The sequence below is a fragment of the Coturnix japonica genome, chromosome 3, assembly GCF_001577835.2.
Source record: "Coturnix japonica isolate 7356 chromosome 3, Coturnix japonica 2.1, whole genome shotgun sequence".
Taxonomy (NCBI): Eukaryota; Metazoa; Chordata; class Aves; order Galliformes; family Phasianidae; genus Coturnix; species Coturnix japonica.
This window is the reverse complement of record NC_029518.1, coordinates 32,922,654-32,936,697: the sequence shown is the minus strand read 5'-3', so window position 1 is coordinate 32,936,697 and position 14,044 is coordinate 32,922,654. Positions and strand designations below refer to the sequence as shown.

At 36.6% G+C, this 14,044-nt stretch overlaps 1 protein-coding gene across 1 annotated transcript in view; it reads left to right on the top strand.

Moving 5' to 3' along the window:
* CHRM3 (cholinergic receptor muscarinic 3) overlaps positions 1–14,044 on the top strand; it is a 244,524-nt gene that overhangs the window by 43,830 nt on the left and 186,650 nt on the right. The window lies entirely within an intron of this gene.

Sequence of the window (14,044 nt, the reverse complement as noted above, 5' to 3'; positions counted from 1 at the left end):
AAAGCAGTGTGAGCAATCAATACATTTCATTGAATGCCTTTTATAAAACTTTTTCCCCTTTTTGAGTGGCTGTCATTCGTGCATGTACTTCTTTAATATGCCGTTGCTGCTGTGTAAGCTACACAACTGTTATTTGTATTTGCAATTCTAATAACCTTGTCATTGTCCTTTTTGTTGCCGCTGGAAAGTTCTGCTGACTGAGTAAATTAATGTACTGAATCTTCTGCCCTTAAAACCTGCAATGAAATCTGTTGTGAGGCAGAAATGATTTTTTATTATTATTATCCTTTTTTTCTTTTTTGGCAGTCTTACCTCAGTCTTTCCTTGAATTTCTGTTCTGTAATAAAGCACAATGTAGAATAATTGTCCTTTCCTGCTTTGGTTGGTTTGAGTGTCAGGGATGCTGCAGGTCAAAGATGAAGTATGTAAAAGCTTGCTCAGCTTATCGCTACTCTTTGTTTTACCATGTTAGATTTCTTGTAATGTATTCTTGAAATCTTTTAAAAGGAAACATTAAGCTAAACTTTTCATAAGGAGCAAGATTTAGCACAAAGGTGAGAGGATTTATGCCTTCATATAAACTCCCAGAAGCGCAAAAACTTGACTTTTCTTAACCTTTTCCTGGTTTCCACTATATGTTCATCTTTTGGATTAAACTAAAAAATTAAACTTACATAAATACCTTTAGAAACTAGATGGAAGGTTAGTGATTGCATTGTCTCACTCTGTCATATTGTTCGGGTTTTACATAGTAAGAACAGAATATAGATATTTTTGAAACATGAAATACAATACTTAACACATTAATTTACTAAACATGCTATCCATTGCGTAATCCATAAATATGCTATCTATTGCATAATCCATAAACATGGTACCCATTTGAATGCCATCAGCTTGGATAACTATAACATGGTTAGTCTGCATTAATTATTCATTTAGTTTGATAACTTTATTGTGCACTTGTTTGTAATGAACCAGATAAGTTTGGCTTCTGTTATGTGATGTCATAAAGCAAAACAGATCTACTTTTTGTTTGTGAGTGAGTAATCCTGATGTTTTCTCTTGGTTAAACTGTACCTATGTTTCCTAAGGATTTCAGGGAAATATTTAAGCCCTTTGCAATTGTTAATGATGCAGATGTTGAAGTCTTGGCAGGATCTATCTATCTATATAGCAGAGTCAAGTATCTACCAATTTATTGAGAGAGAAAATAAAAAGCTGAGATGGTAGATGACATCTTCCAGGTCATTTCTGTAAGAGCAGATGATTTGCACTTTGGCATATGCTTGTGAACAGGTTACTAAAGGAGAAAACTCTTGTAAACAGTGCGATAGTGTAAAGTGCACTAGTTGTCTTCCCAGTTAAAATACTCTGAAAGGAAATGACAGCTGTGCAGAGGATAATCGAGACTTTAAAATTCTTCTGTTTTATATCAAGCAGGAACATCTAATGCAGGAGGTTCTTTCTTGCCTGCACATTCTTTTGTAGCTTCCGTATCCTGCTCTTTTTCAGCGCACCTGCTTTACCCCTCTCATTGATCAAGGTGAGAATCCTTTACTTCCCAAGCTATTTTCAATCTTTTTTCTCTCTCTCTTGTTTAAAATGTAGATGTGGGATTTGTGGGAAGGCATGTTTTTAGTTTTTATTTACCCTAGTTAATTCCTGTGACTGGCCATGCAATTCGAAAGTTTTAATAGCTTAAAAGACTTTTATTTTCCTTTGTGATTTAAGCCACCAAATATTTTGTTACCATAAATCCAAAGTTACCTCTTTGCTTCTCCAGTTGTATTTATGTTACTAAATAGAAACAAAACATTTTCTTCACATTGAAGTGTACTCAGTGGCAACCATTCTCCCTGACAGTGATCTGGTGTCCTTGAAAGATTTAGCTCAGTGGAAGACTTTAAACAGGTATGAGTGTTACAGTCATTAAGGTATTATTCAAAGTAGGTAGTAATGAATGGCTTTCTGGCTGTAAACTTGACTTTCTGGATATATTTTTTCTTATCATGGAGATATTGGAAAGGACCTATGCCGTTACTGGCAGCCTATACCTTTAATTAATAAGGTTTTCAACAGTTTATTTCACTATGGATTTTGCTTCTAGTAAAAAAGAAAAATTTTGTAGTAAGTAATCAAGTTAGCTGCTGTAAATGCCTAATAACCAGTTAATGGTGATCTGTAAATAAGCAATACTTTTCCAGTATTTATAGTAACATGAGTTTTACAGTCATTCATGGCAATATGGGGAATAACTTACGATAGAGCTGATAAGAAAACAAATGACAAACATGGGCAATATTTTAAATGTGTGTTGATTATTCTGACGTTAAGGAAACCTGTGTTGATTATTCTGATGTTAAGCAAAGCCTGGTGTGTGCTTTTCAGTTGACGCTTCTACTTTCCTCACCTATGACTGAACCTTTGTCCCTTTAAGAAAACTATTTCTATTTTAGAAGGGCCTTTATAAAGCTGATGTGAATAACTGTCCTTTGATTACAAAAAAAGCAACAGAAAAGGAAGGATGTGTTAAGAAAACTGCCGTAGATGAAGTAATTGTCATCTTTATAAAATAATTCTGTAACTTGGGCTCGGTTCCTTCCTCTGCCTGAAAGGTATTTCCTCCCTGGGACAGTGTGGGGATTGCAGGGCTGTAGGGAATTTAGGTGTTTTTAATGGCCATTCTCTTAATTTCTGCAAATCGTGTTCCTGCTGTTTCTTTGTGGAGAGTGGGAATAAAAATAATTTTGGGGTGCAGGCAGGGAGGGGAAGCCATTCCAGAACTGCTTGGACATGTGTCTCCTATCACTTGAGGTGGCAAGCAGACCAGGACATTGGCAGGGAGAAATGTTGAACATATTCTTTTTGTTTTGTTTTTTTTTCTCCTCCACCCTTTTCACCCACCCTCACCCTTTTCTCCACCCTTCTCACTGAGAGAGTTTCTTTCTTTTAATTTCAGCCTGTTTTGGGTCTGCTAGACCTTAGTTTAAGTGTTTTCCTGGTAAAGTCTGGTATGGGTGGGGCTGGTACGTGCCCCACGTGGGGCATGGGAATCTGTGTACGTGCCCATGGGAGAAAGCCAGACCCAGAGGTGCTGGGATCACCTACCTCAGCTGTTCTGCAGGCAGGAATGGCAGAATCATGCCCCCACGTTTACACATCAGCTAGCTATGCTATCATTAAAAAATTCAATTTGCAGTGCTAAGCTTTTGTCAATAAACAGGCTTATGCATGAGACAGTGAGACTACCTTGCATTCTAGTGAGGAAGGATGGGTGTCACTGCGCATGGCCTCAGTGCCCCATTTTTGGAGAACCATATAGCTCATCTGTAATTTAAGCAGGGATTTGCTACAAGCCACATAGACACATTCATCTTGCATTTGGAGTTGAGGAAAATTATCTGTAGTAGAGCAGGTGCCTTAATAATAATAGTAGTTTTTACTTTGGTAGCATTCAAAATTAATTATTATGCATTCTGAGTTCAAACTTACAGTTTCAGAGTTGTGGTGGCAACATCAGTGTGGTAGATATTGCCTTGAAACAAAGCACAAAGTGTATAAATGCAAATGACTGTCAGAAACTTTAAAATCTCAGGGGAGGAAAAAAAGAAAAAGGAAACATACTATTTAGACTACAATAATAAAAATTTGGACTGCAGCATGTGGATACATTCCTTGAGACAGCTGGAGTGGACACAGTATTTTTCTTCTGAAAGAGGTACCACAGCCAAAAATGAGAACTGTTTCTTCTTTTCCCCCAGAAAAGTAGAAAAACAATTTTTTTTTTCCATGTCATGATCAAATATATATATATATATATATATATATATATATATAACCTACCCAAACAGTATTTACAACATAAAAATGAAACTACAATGCATACAAAATTTTTATGGTATAGCAGAACTGGCTTCATCATTTTTATCACTAATCAAAGACACTTGTGATAACCTAGAGCTGATTTAAATATGTAAGTCTAAGCCATTCTGCGGTTGTGCCTGCTATATAAATCTGGGTGTAAATATGACAGTATGTCTATTCATTTTGAGGATATTACTATGTTGTGAAGAGAATGTGTGTAAATGAAGTTGGGTCACAAGTATTACAGCTTTACTAGAAAACGTCTGTGAGCTGAAATCTGAATGTAGGCAATATTAATTATGTGTGGTTTGTTAGTCTGTGCACGTTGTATAGGAAGAAATTGGGCTTGAAGTTATATTTCTCCTGCACTGTCTGAAATAATATTTGCATTCTCTTTATCACGATAAAGATCACGGGACTTATTTCAGAAAATGCTAATTCTTACATGTACTTCAAATGTGAGCTGATCAACTTGCTGTTGATCCATGGAAGTACAAAGGAGAAGGAAGCTGTACGTGATGCTCTTTGAGCTGTTGATACATGTTCACTAAAAAGACGCAAATTTTATCTGTAGAACATTGGATTGTATTTTTTGTTTGAGACAAGAAACTGAAAAAGTGCCATTCAAATATAAAAATAACAGTTACTTTTTTTTTTTTTTTTCTAACCACAGCAAGAAACTAAATCAACACTATGTATTAAAAGATACTGCAGCTCCCATTTAGCATAGCAGCTACTGTAAACATCCTCTTTGGCTTCCACGTTTTTTTCTTCTCAAATGTGTGAAGTTTATTTTTTAAGGAAGAGGGCTAATGGCTATCTCATTTTACCCTTCATATGCTTATCCCTCTGAAGTGCTTTCTAAAGCATTGCGCCTAAAAATTTTTCAGTGCAGGATTTTGTTTATTGCTTGTTTTCCCCTTCAAAAATGTTTTTTTCTTGTTTTCTTTGAGGAAATCTAGGCAAACTAGAATAAGTCATTTCAGGAACATAGCAGCGCACAAGAAATCTGATGTGCAGAGATGCTCACATTTGTTCATGGCTCTGCTCTCCTAGACATCTTTAGCAGCAACACTGAAGCTGGCACTTTCCTTGGGCACACATACATGCTATTACATGTTTCCCATGTGTTTGGACTTCTTGTTCTGACCTCTGATGGGCCTGCAGTTGGATGTTTCACCTGAGAAATTTACTCTGGAGAAAGACTTGTAAAAAAAATAAATATTCTTGGCAAATATTCATGCCAGAAAATTATTATTTCTGATGAGACAGGCTTTGACTAGTTAGATATAGTTAACAGTTGTTTATTTCTTTTCTCCAAATTGTTTCTTTATTGGGAGCTGTCGATAGGGAGGACAGAAGAATGCAAGGATTTGCTGTACCTCTTGTTTTCCTCCTGCCTTGATCACAGTATCTCCTTGGCACATAAATAAGGCTGAATTTCATTTACAACAAGGACATGTGTACAAGGAGAGATGTGGAGTGGCATGCTATGTGAAATGAGTGATGTAATGTTTAGCCCTACTATGCATCACCTTCATCATTTTCAATGAGTTTATCTTTCAGATACATCGTAACAGCAGCTTTTCCTTACTCAGTTATGTTTATCTCCAAACTTGACTAACATCATTTATTTTTTTCTCCAAATGGTACTCAACCATGCTTAGATTTCTTTGGCTATCTTGTACAAATTACTTTTATTATCATTCTTTTAAAATGTCAGAAAAAATGTTCAAACATGATGGTTTTCAAACTCATTTTGGTACTTTGGCTTCACGTTCTCAGTTAAGACTCTCTGCTTTTGGTTTAACACATCGCCACTGTTCTTAAGAGAAAAAGATTTGAAGCATTGCTGTTTGCTAGCACATCTGCAGAAGCTGTGAAATCATGGGCTATCAGGAAGAGTGCTTTTGATGAGTGATGCCATTTACTGAGAGTTGGGCTGAGAAAGCTCAGTTCCATCTCCACCTCGAGGCACTGTGGCCTGGTACCCTGTCAAGTGCCTGTGAGGAGCCAGCTGTGTAAGGCTGTCCCAAAGCTAGATGAATGCTACATGTGGGACTGGAGGGGAGGGCAGGGGCTATGGCCTGGCAGTGCTTCCTTCCTCAGTTACTTCCTTCAAGAGTTCAAAGCTTTCTGCTTCAGTACAATGCAGGACTTATTGCCAGCCTTTTCCCATGGTGCACAAATGTACCTGAAATAGTACTTCTACCTCTGCTTGGAAGTAGTCTTTTTTTTTGTTGATATTGTTTCATTAACTTTCTTCTCAGCTTTGTGTCTTTATCTCTGTGTGCATTCACAATAGTGCATACTTCTGTGAAGTAAAGCAGGGAATGTCCCCACCACTGTCCTTGCATTCCAAATAGGATTTCACCGGTATGTGATGCCTCATGAATTTAATTTCCTAGTGAACTCTCTTTCCAAATATGATATAAAAACACATTTCTTCTTTGCCTTTCATCTTAATACTTCTTCCTTGCTTTGATGTATTATTTACCTCTGTACCTTTATTTTTTTGACACCTGAGATCATATTAGAGTACAGCGTATGAGAAGCATATAGACAAGCATAGGCATGCACAATATTTAAAACTAGTTATAATTTTTCTGAAAGCAGACAAACAGATAATATCATTTGAAGGTTGAAAATAGTTGAGCCCAAACATTTTGTTTTAAATACCTGGGTTGGAGAAACAGAATTCAGAGAATGTGACAATGTCAGGAGCTATGACATTCTTCAGACAAAAGCAAAATTTGAGGGGGAAGAAAAGGGAAAAACTTTTTTTTTTTTTGTTATTTTCTTACTGAACAGTAATGGATACTGTTATATATATTTAATAATATTTATTTATATATTTATTATATTTATAATAATGGAGAGAAAAAAAACAAACCAACAAAACCAACTATTTGTAGATCACTGCTTCTGATTCCTCAGAAATACCATAAGTCCAGTGAGAAATCCAGTCACCACTCTTAAACCAGATATCTGGATGTTTCACAGTAAATGGCTCAAATGGCTGGAAGAGTCTAACTTTGTGTATGCAGAGCAATTTGCATATGAAGCAGAAGTGTGGCGTGAACACTGCTAAATAAATATTAGTAGCTGACTTGTTTTTCTTCCAAAGATACACAAGAACACCATTTCTAATGGGCCTTGTTCCTGGTACATCTGTATGCACTGTGTTCTGCCATGAGACAGTAATTGAGTTAAATGTGAATAAGTAGTGTAGCCCTGTCAGATTTGTGCTCTGCTCAGGTTAAATTTCGCTTCTCAGCAGTGCTAATTACAGCGTTGCACTAATATTAACTAAACTGCTTTCTTCATGTTACTGACCTGGCACTTCTGATTCAATTTCAGTGAGCTTAGGCTTTTGGCTTTCTGCACAGTTCAGGATGTTTTCCGGTTCCATTCTGTGAGAAATAATTAAACATCAGTAAAGACATTCAAAATGATGTTCTCTGTGTTTTTCTGCTATCATTAGAAAGTAATTGCATCAAGAGTATGCCTAAATACGTCTGTGGATTTTTAAAAGATGCAACAGTATTGCGTGCCTGAAAGTAAAACAGAATCAATCAATCCTCCCCCTTCCCCTCCTTGGCAGCTCTAAAATTTCTATTTCCTTCCTTTTTTGTTTTTTGCTATTTACTTCAAATTCTTCATTCAAATGCATCTTCGTTACCAGCTTAAGAGATAGCTGAGAGGATGTCCATCAAATGAGATTTCTTCATCTGTAAGAGGAGCTCAGTGACTCCCAAGGGAAAGTCAAATAAATAGTTCTACAACTATTAAATCTTCTAGGTAAGGTGTAAATATATGTACTTGTCTGGATAAAGCTACATAACTTTTTATGATATTATATGGAATTTTAAATTTATTTTCATTGTTTTAATTAATCCCGGATTATCTGGAACCTGAGCCAAGAGACCAAAGACTCAAAATATCATCTTGAAGAAGATAGGCACACCGATCTGATAATTTGCTATTTAGGTGCTGGGAAAACCCTCTACTCAATGAAGCCCTGTGCAGATACTTACATGCTCTGTGGTGGTACATGATGGTACATATGGCAGTGAGCAACATGTTATGTATAGCTGAACTCTGACTGAGACATTTGAATCTTGCTGGTAGTCGTTTGGCAATGTCAGTATGTGCCACTGCTATTGCCTTGATAACCTTTGTCAGACTGCAAGGCAAGAGAATATATAATTTTTCTCTTTGATTTCCACATGCAAAATTTCCTTCTCTCTTTGTGGTCAAGGACTGTTCAAGGGCAGAATTTCTGAAGGAACAGAGGAAGTCTGATGACCCTTCACATTATAACACTGTGGTAGGCAAAATTTTTCTCTCTGACAGTGAAGCAAAGCATTGGTTTGGAAAACTTTGAGAAAAGATGTTTAAAATCTTTTCATTGTACTGAGGAATAAGCAGGAACCTTACAGCAAAGAGAAGAAAAAAAAAAAATTAGAAAATTAAAGCGAGATAATTGCTTTCCTAAAAGTAATATGGAGGTTTGATATTTACACACTCACTCACACCACAGAATCCTTCATTAGAAACCTGAAGATTGTCTTAGAAGAACACTGATAACTCTTGTGCTTAGTACGGAGGTGCCCAGTAGTACTACTCTGTGTTTATCCTCTGGGAACATAAACAATGAAGATGCTCGTGGCTTAAGGCAGGCCCTGAAGAGGATTGCAGAGCATAAGTCTGTTTTTCCAAATGTTGAGATAAAGGCATGTTAATTTATAGCACGTAATACTAGCTGAAGGTTCTGCTCATAAATGCAAATCTTTATTATGGTTTCAGTAGCTTCATCATTTTAGACACCGGCTTCTGCTTCTCTTTGATGCAGCCAGATAACTTGAATTATATCATTAGCAAGGGAGATGTTCTTATGCCAAAACCTCCTGCCAGTCAGCGTCTCATATATCACCCTTCCACTTTCTTTACTGCTATTCTGCATAATACTTCTCTATGTGTTTCTGCTGAATCTCTTTAGCTTTCTACTTTCATAATAGCATACCACTTAATTAAACTAGCTGGCTGAGTATAAACAGGACTATTAATGATAGATAGCATCTATACATAAGATAAAAATATTTTTACAGTAACTCATTTAAGAGGCTGCTTCAGTTTGTGTTAAGTGTAAGGGTAATTTGGGTGGGAAGGGCTTTGGGAACTGGGCTGGTTTACGGGATGGAAAGAAATTATTGTCCCACTTTATATAACTGTTCCTCCTCATTCTGACTATTTAAGGAATTGGTAGTAATCAAGTTCTTCTGGAGGGGAGAGGAAATTTCAAGAAATACTTCTTTTACTGAAGGGGCAAATTTCTATTAACAGGTCCAGAGCCACTGAAATATTAATGTTAATCGAGATGATTAAAAGTGATGTTTGAAATCTAGCTTGGTATTGCTTGGTGTATAAACCCCAGCACGTTTTGTCTTCCCAAGGTCAGTTTTGATGTAATTAAATTTAGCTTTAGTGCTGCTTTTGTCAGGTGGAGCTTCCCTTGATCAGTATGGTAGGGGCTGAGATGATGTGGGAATGCTTCTTTGAAATAAAATTCTTTGGCTTGTTGACTTAGAAATTATGGTGATGTTGCTTTCATCTAGCCTTAGGACATTACTCATCTGACTTAATTTTAAAACTAATGAGTTTAGTAGGGAATACAGTTTTTCGTAGTTGATCTCTAAAGCTATAAAATGACACCCCCCCCCCCCCCCCCTTCTTTTTTTTTTTTTTTTTTTTTTTTTTTTTTTTTTTTTTAATGTGGCAATTGACATCTCTCAGAAGGAAAGCTGACAGAATGGTTTCTCTTGCGGTAGTTTCTACATTTACTGTGATATGGTGGATAGCAGCATCCATCCATGTTTTTCTGCCTACCCAAGGGAGAATTCAAGTCGTAAGTGGAAGCATATAATGAGATGGTGGGGTGGGGGAAGGATGGAGAGAAAAGGGGAAAACAGTATTATTATTTTATTAGCTCAAAGCAGCAATACTTTTATTATTATTAATAATTAATTAATTAATATTAATTTTTACATTTCTACCTGTAAGAGGCCCTAATGTGTTTAAAGTAACATTTATTTTCAAAAGAATGTTAAGTGTTAGACTTTAAGTTGTGGCCCATCTTCCATATCCTTGCTATAGGAAACTACTGTGGTAATACTATTTAGTGTTTAGTCTTTGCTTTGCTTAAATTAATATAGCTACTTTTAAAAGCTTGATAATTGAGTTTTTTCTTCAAAATTGCAGTTCATACAAAGATGGATCATAAATCTTAACATGTTCTGAAGGAGTAGAAGGACTCTAATAATTGTCCATGTGCCAGGTATAATTATTTCCTATGAATTTACCCTTAAGTATGGAGTTAAGCCCATTCTCTATGAAATTTAAACTGTTAAGCTTCTGGAAAAACCATATAATAGAAGTTATCAGAGGAGACACAAAGGCCATTGAATTGCAAACATGAACGTAGTAGAGATTTACAGAAGAGTACTTTGCTCTGATTAATAAATAGTCAAGCTGAGCACTAATTGCAATGCTATCTATTTCATGAAATAATAGTTTGAGTGGGCTGTCAAAGCTGAGAGGGCACAGAGTTAAGAAGTAAAAAACAAGTTCAGAGGATGGGGCAAACTCATCAACAATCAACTTTGATGTTTGATATGTTTCCCTATGGGAGTGCTCAAAGAACTGGCATTGCCTTGCTTGAACCTCAGACTTTGTTAGCTCTGCTTTTTTATTTCTTTGCATCAACTTAGCAAGATCAATTAAAATGATTGTTTATATTCTAAAACTTAGTAACCAGCAACCTTGCTAAGGATCAAGGCAGCGCTATGGACTTTATCTATTTTAGGAATTTGGCTATTTTCTTGGATTGATGAATAACAATTTCGAGATGCCTGCTTGTCTCTGACAATAGGCGGGGTCTGTGTATGTGCAATTTTAAACTGATAAAACACAGTAACATATAAAAAGCTAAAAACAGACCCTATCCAGGTTATGTATTTGAATTCCTATGGATTTTAATACAAGTAAAATAAGAATAGAATTACTAAAAGTTGTCAGTTATCATTTCTGACATTAACTGTTCGGCTTTATTCCCACCTCATGCTTTGCTCCACAAAAGCAATCACATGGAGGATTTTGTGGCATGTTATTTTCAGATTTTCTCCTCTTCTCAATGGATGAGGAGCCAGGCATCTAGCTTCTCCTTAGACGTAACTAAAAGAAAATAATGAAGCTAATTTGATTTTATGAAAATCAGTTTCTTAAAGAATCAAAAGAGTATTATTATTTCTGTCACGGCTTTAGCATTTGCCTCATTCTCATGAAAAAATAATTTAGCTGTGCTTCAGTATGTTAGTATTTTTATCCGTCTGAGGCTTTGTATACATGCGTGTTTGTTTCTGATCAGTGATGTGGTCTAATACAAATTCCCTATTGGTCCCTGCTTAGTGCTTGGTGATTCTGTACCTGGTTTTGACAAGCATGAGCTGGTTTCTTCTCAGAGGAAATGAAACCAATTTCAGATCTGCACCAGTGCAGTTTATCTCCCTCTCCTTCCTACACAAGGTATTTACATGATCTGGATTATAAAAGACTTGAAATCTTTAATCTGGTTTATAATCATTTTCAAGGAAGCTAAAGCAGAAAACACAGTGAATTGTGCTTTGTTTTTTTGTTTTTTTTTTAATTATTTTTTATTTTTTTTTTAGCTTTGATATTTCTTAAAATTCATTTTTAAATTACGTTTTCTTATTAGGCACTTACCTTTTGATTCTTAGTGCATTGTCCTACTGCTCAGCTTTGAGGTATTCCCTCCACATGGCGAAGAGCTTTAAGAAGAATTAAGTTGTTGTTTTTGTTTATTAACTTCACAGTGCTATACACAAGTATAATAGTTATAATTGTTATAATTAATATCATTTAGATATTAGATAATATCATTTAGATGTAGTAAGTGCATTTTTTTTAAACAATCCTAAAATAAAATCCACTTTTTTTTCTCTGATATTGAAAGTTGGAAACTGGTGCTTGTTCTCCACCAGTTTATGCTGGTTGAGAAGTGACATACATGTTCAGCCTTCTTTGTTAGTGTTTGATTAGTTGTGAAGTGCACACAACTTGCCAGTGAATGGTTTGTGTTAATGACTCTGTGAAAGAAGTCCATAAAAAGATGGACCAAGCATTTTTCTTTCCCTCTGATTTATAAGAGCAATTGAAAAATGCTTCTTTATTATCATCAGCACATACCAAATGGAGAATTAATTTAAGCTTATTTAGAAAGTGCAGAGAAGGAGAGAAAGGGGGGTGGACTACCATTAAGAGAGGATGTGAATTCCAAATATGGTGGATAAGAAATGAATCAGCAGCCTTGCCATTTCAAGGCATAACTCTGTTGTGATGTAGGGCTTTCAGATGATTGGAACTGCCAAGTGTTAAAAACATGGTAATGGGCTATTACTAGGGCTTGTTGAAAATGAAAAGAATCACGTTTAGGAAAACACTTTCAGAAATGTGGTTTTGTTCCAATAATGAAAGAAATGGAAAGCCTCCATTTTGTCTTGACAAAAGACAAGATGGATGCCTTCTCTCCTTCCTCCCCCATCCCTGGATTGGCACAACACCATGTGGTGTGCTGGCCCAGCTGCACACTGTGAGTAAGCCCAGCTCTGTGCAATGGGTTTCTCTCTTCCCTGGTTTGCAAGCAGACATTCTGAATCTTCCGAGAAACATTTATCATCCAGATGTGACTGCAGGAACATTTTCCAGTGAAGACTATAAGGGTTTTAAATTTTCTACTAGCTTTAGCATATTCAGTCACTATACTCCTGCCCAGGTCAGCATTACGAACCTTCTTTAGGATGTGGTAATACTCACTTGTGGCTTATGTGATTTAAGGATTTGAGTCTTCTCCAAGCCCCTGACAGACAAATGTCTACATCAGGAATGGACAATGTCAGTATAAACACGTGTTGGGAACGTTGTGTCATGTGTTTTTTCTGGAATTATACCTCTTAGAATAATTTTTTCCTATTCCTCCAGAACTGTCCTGGTTTCAGCTGAGACAGTGTTAGTAGTGCACCATTTTTTTGGTAGTTTCTTTGTGATGGGTGTGATGGGGCTGCTCAGCGGGAAATGATGCAGTTAGTATGGCATGTTGGCAGGGTGTGGGACAGTGTGGAGCCAGGACAATGGGCCTGAATTTGGCAGTGGTTATTCCATATCATGTGGAATCATGCAGAAGGTCATAAGCTGGAGCTATCCCACTTCTTGGGGACTGACTGGATGTCAGTCAGTGGGTTGTGCTGCTACTGGAGCATCAGTCAGCAAGAAGTTGTATTGTTATTGGGTGGGTTTCCTGGTGGCAGATTGCATTGTGGATTTATACAAGGACTGCTCTGAAAGCAGTGCCTTCTAATTTATTACATCGGCCCATGGCATCAGAGGCAGATGGTGGTATGAGAGTAGAGGTTGAACATTCCCACTAATATTCCATTGCATTTTTTTGCCATGCAACAGATAGCAGCAGGGAGACAATGTGACAGAATACTGCTTGATGTTCAAGTGTGTATGAAGCAAAGATGTGGAATTAAATTCCTCCATATGGAAAATATTGCACCCATTGATATTCATCGATGCTTGCTGAACTATTATGGCGACCAAAGAGTGGATGTGTGCACAGAGAGGAATGTGTGGTATGTTTCAGCAGTGGTGACAGTGGCATGGAAGCCAAGTCATGTTCTTGGACCTCCATACGCAGCTGTCACACCACAAAATGTAGTGTCTCCATCAGCTCTTCCATGCAAATTAACTAATAGTGATGACTACACTGAAAACTATTGTTTTGTAACTAAGATTTTTTTCTATCAGTGCTATAGTGCTCTTCAAATCTCTTGTAGTTTCTATGGGAATAAATAGGAAGAATTACCTTCAGAGCAATCTACATATATTATTTTGTTATAATTGCATTTCTTTTCCCCACTTCTTTCCTGTCTTACTGAATAGTTATAATCTCAACTCACAAATTCTATTTTGCTTCCAGTTCCCTCCCTTATCTCACTGGAGCGAAGGAGCAAAAGGCTGTGTGGTGCTTAGCTGCCTGCCAGGTTAAACCAGAGCATGCATTATGATTTGGATGAAATTCTGATTTGGCCTTCCAAAA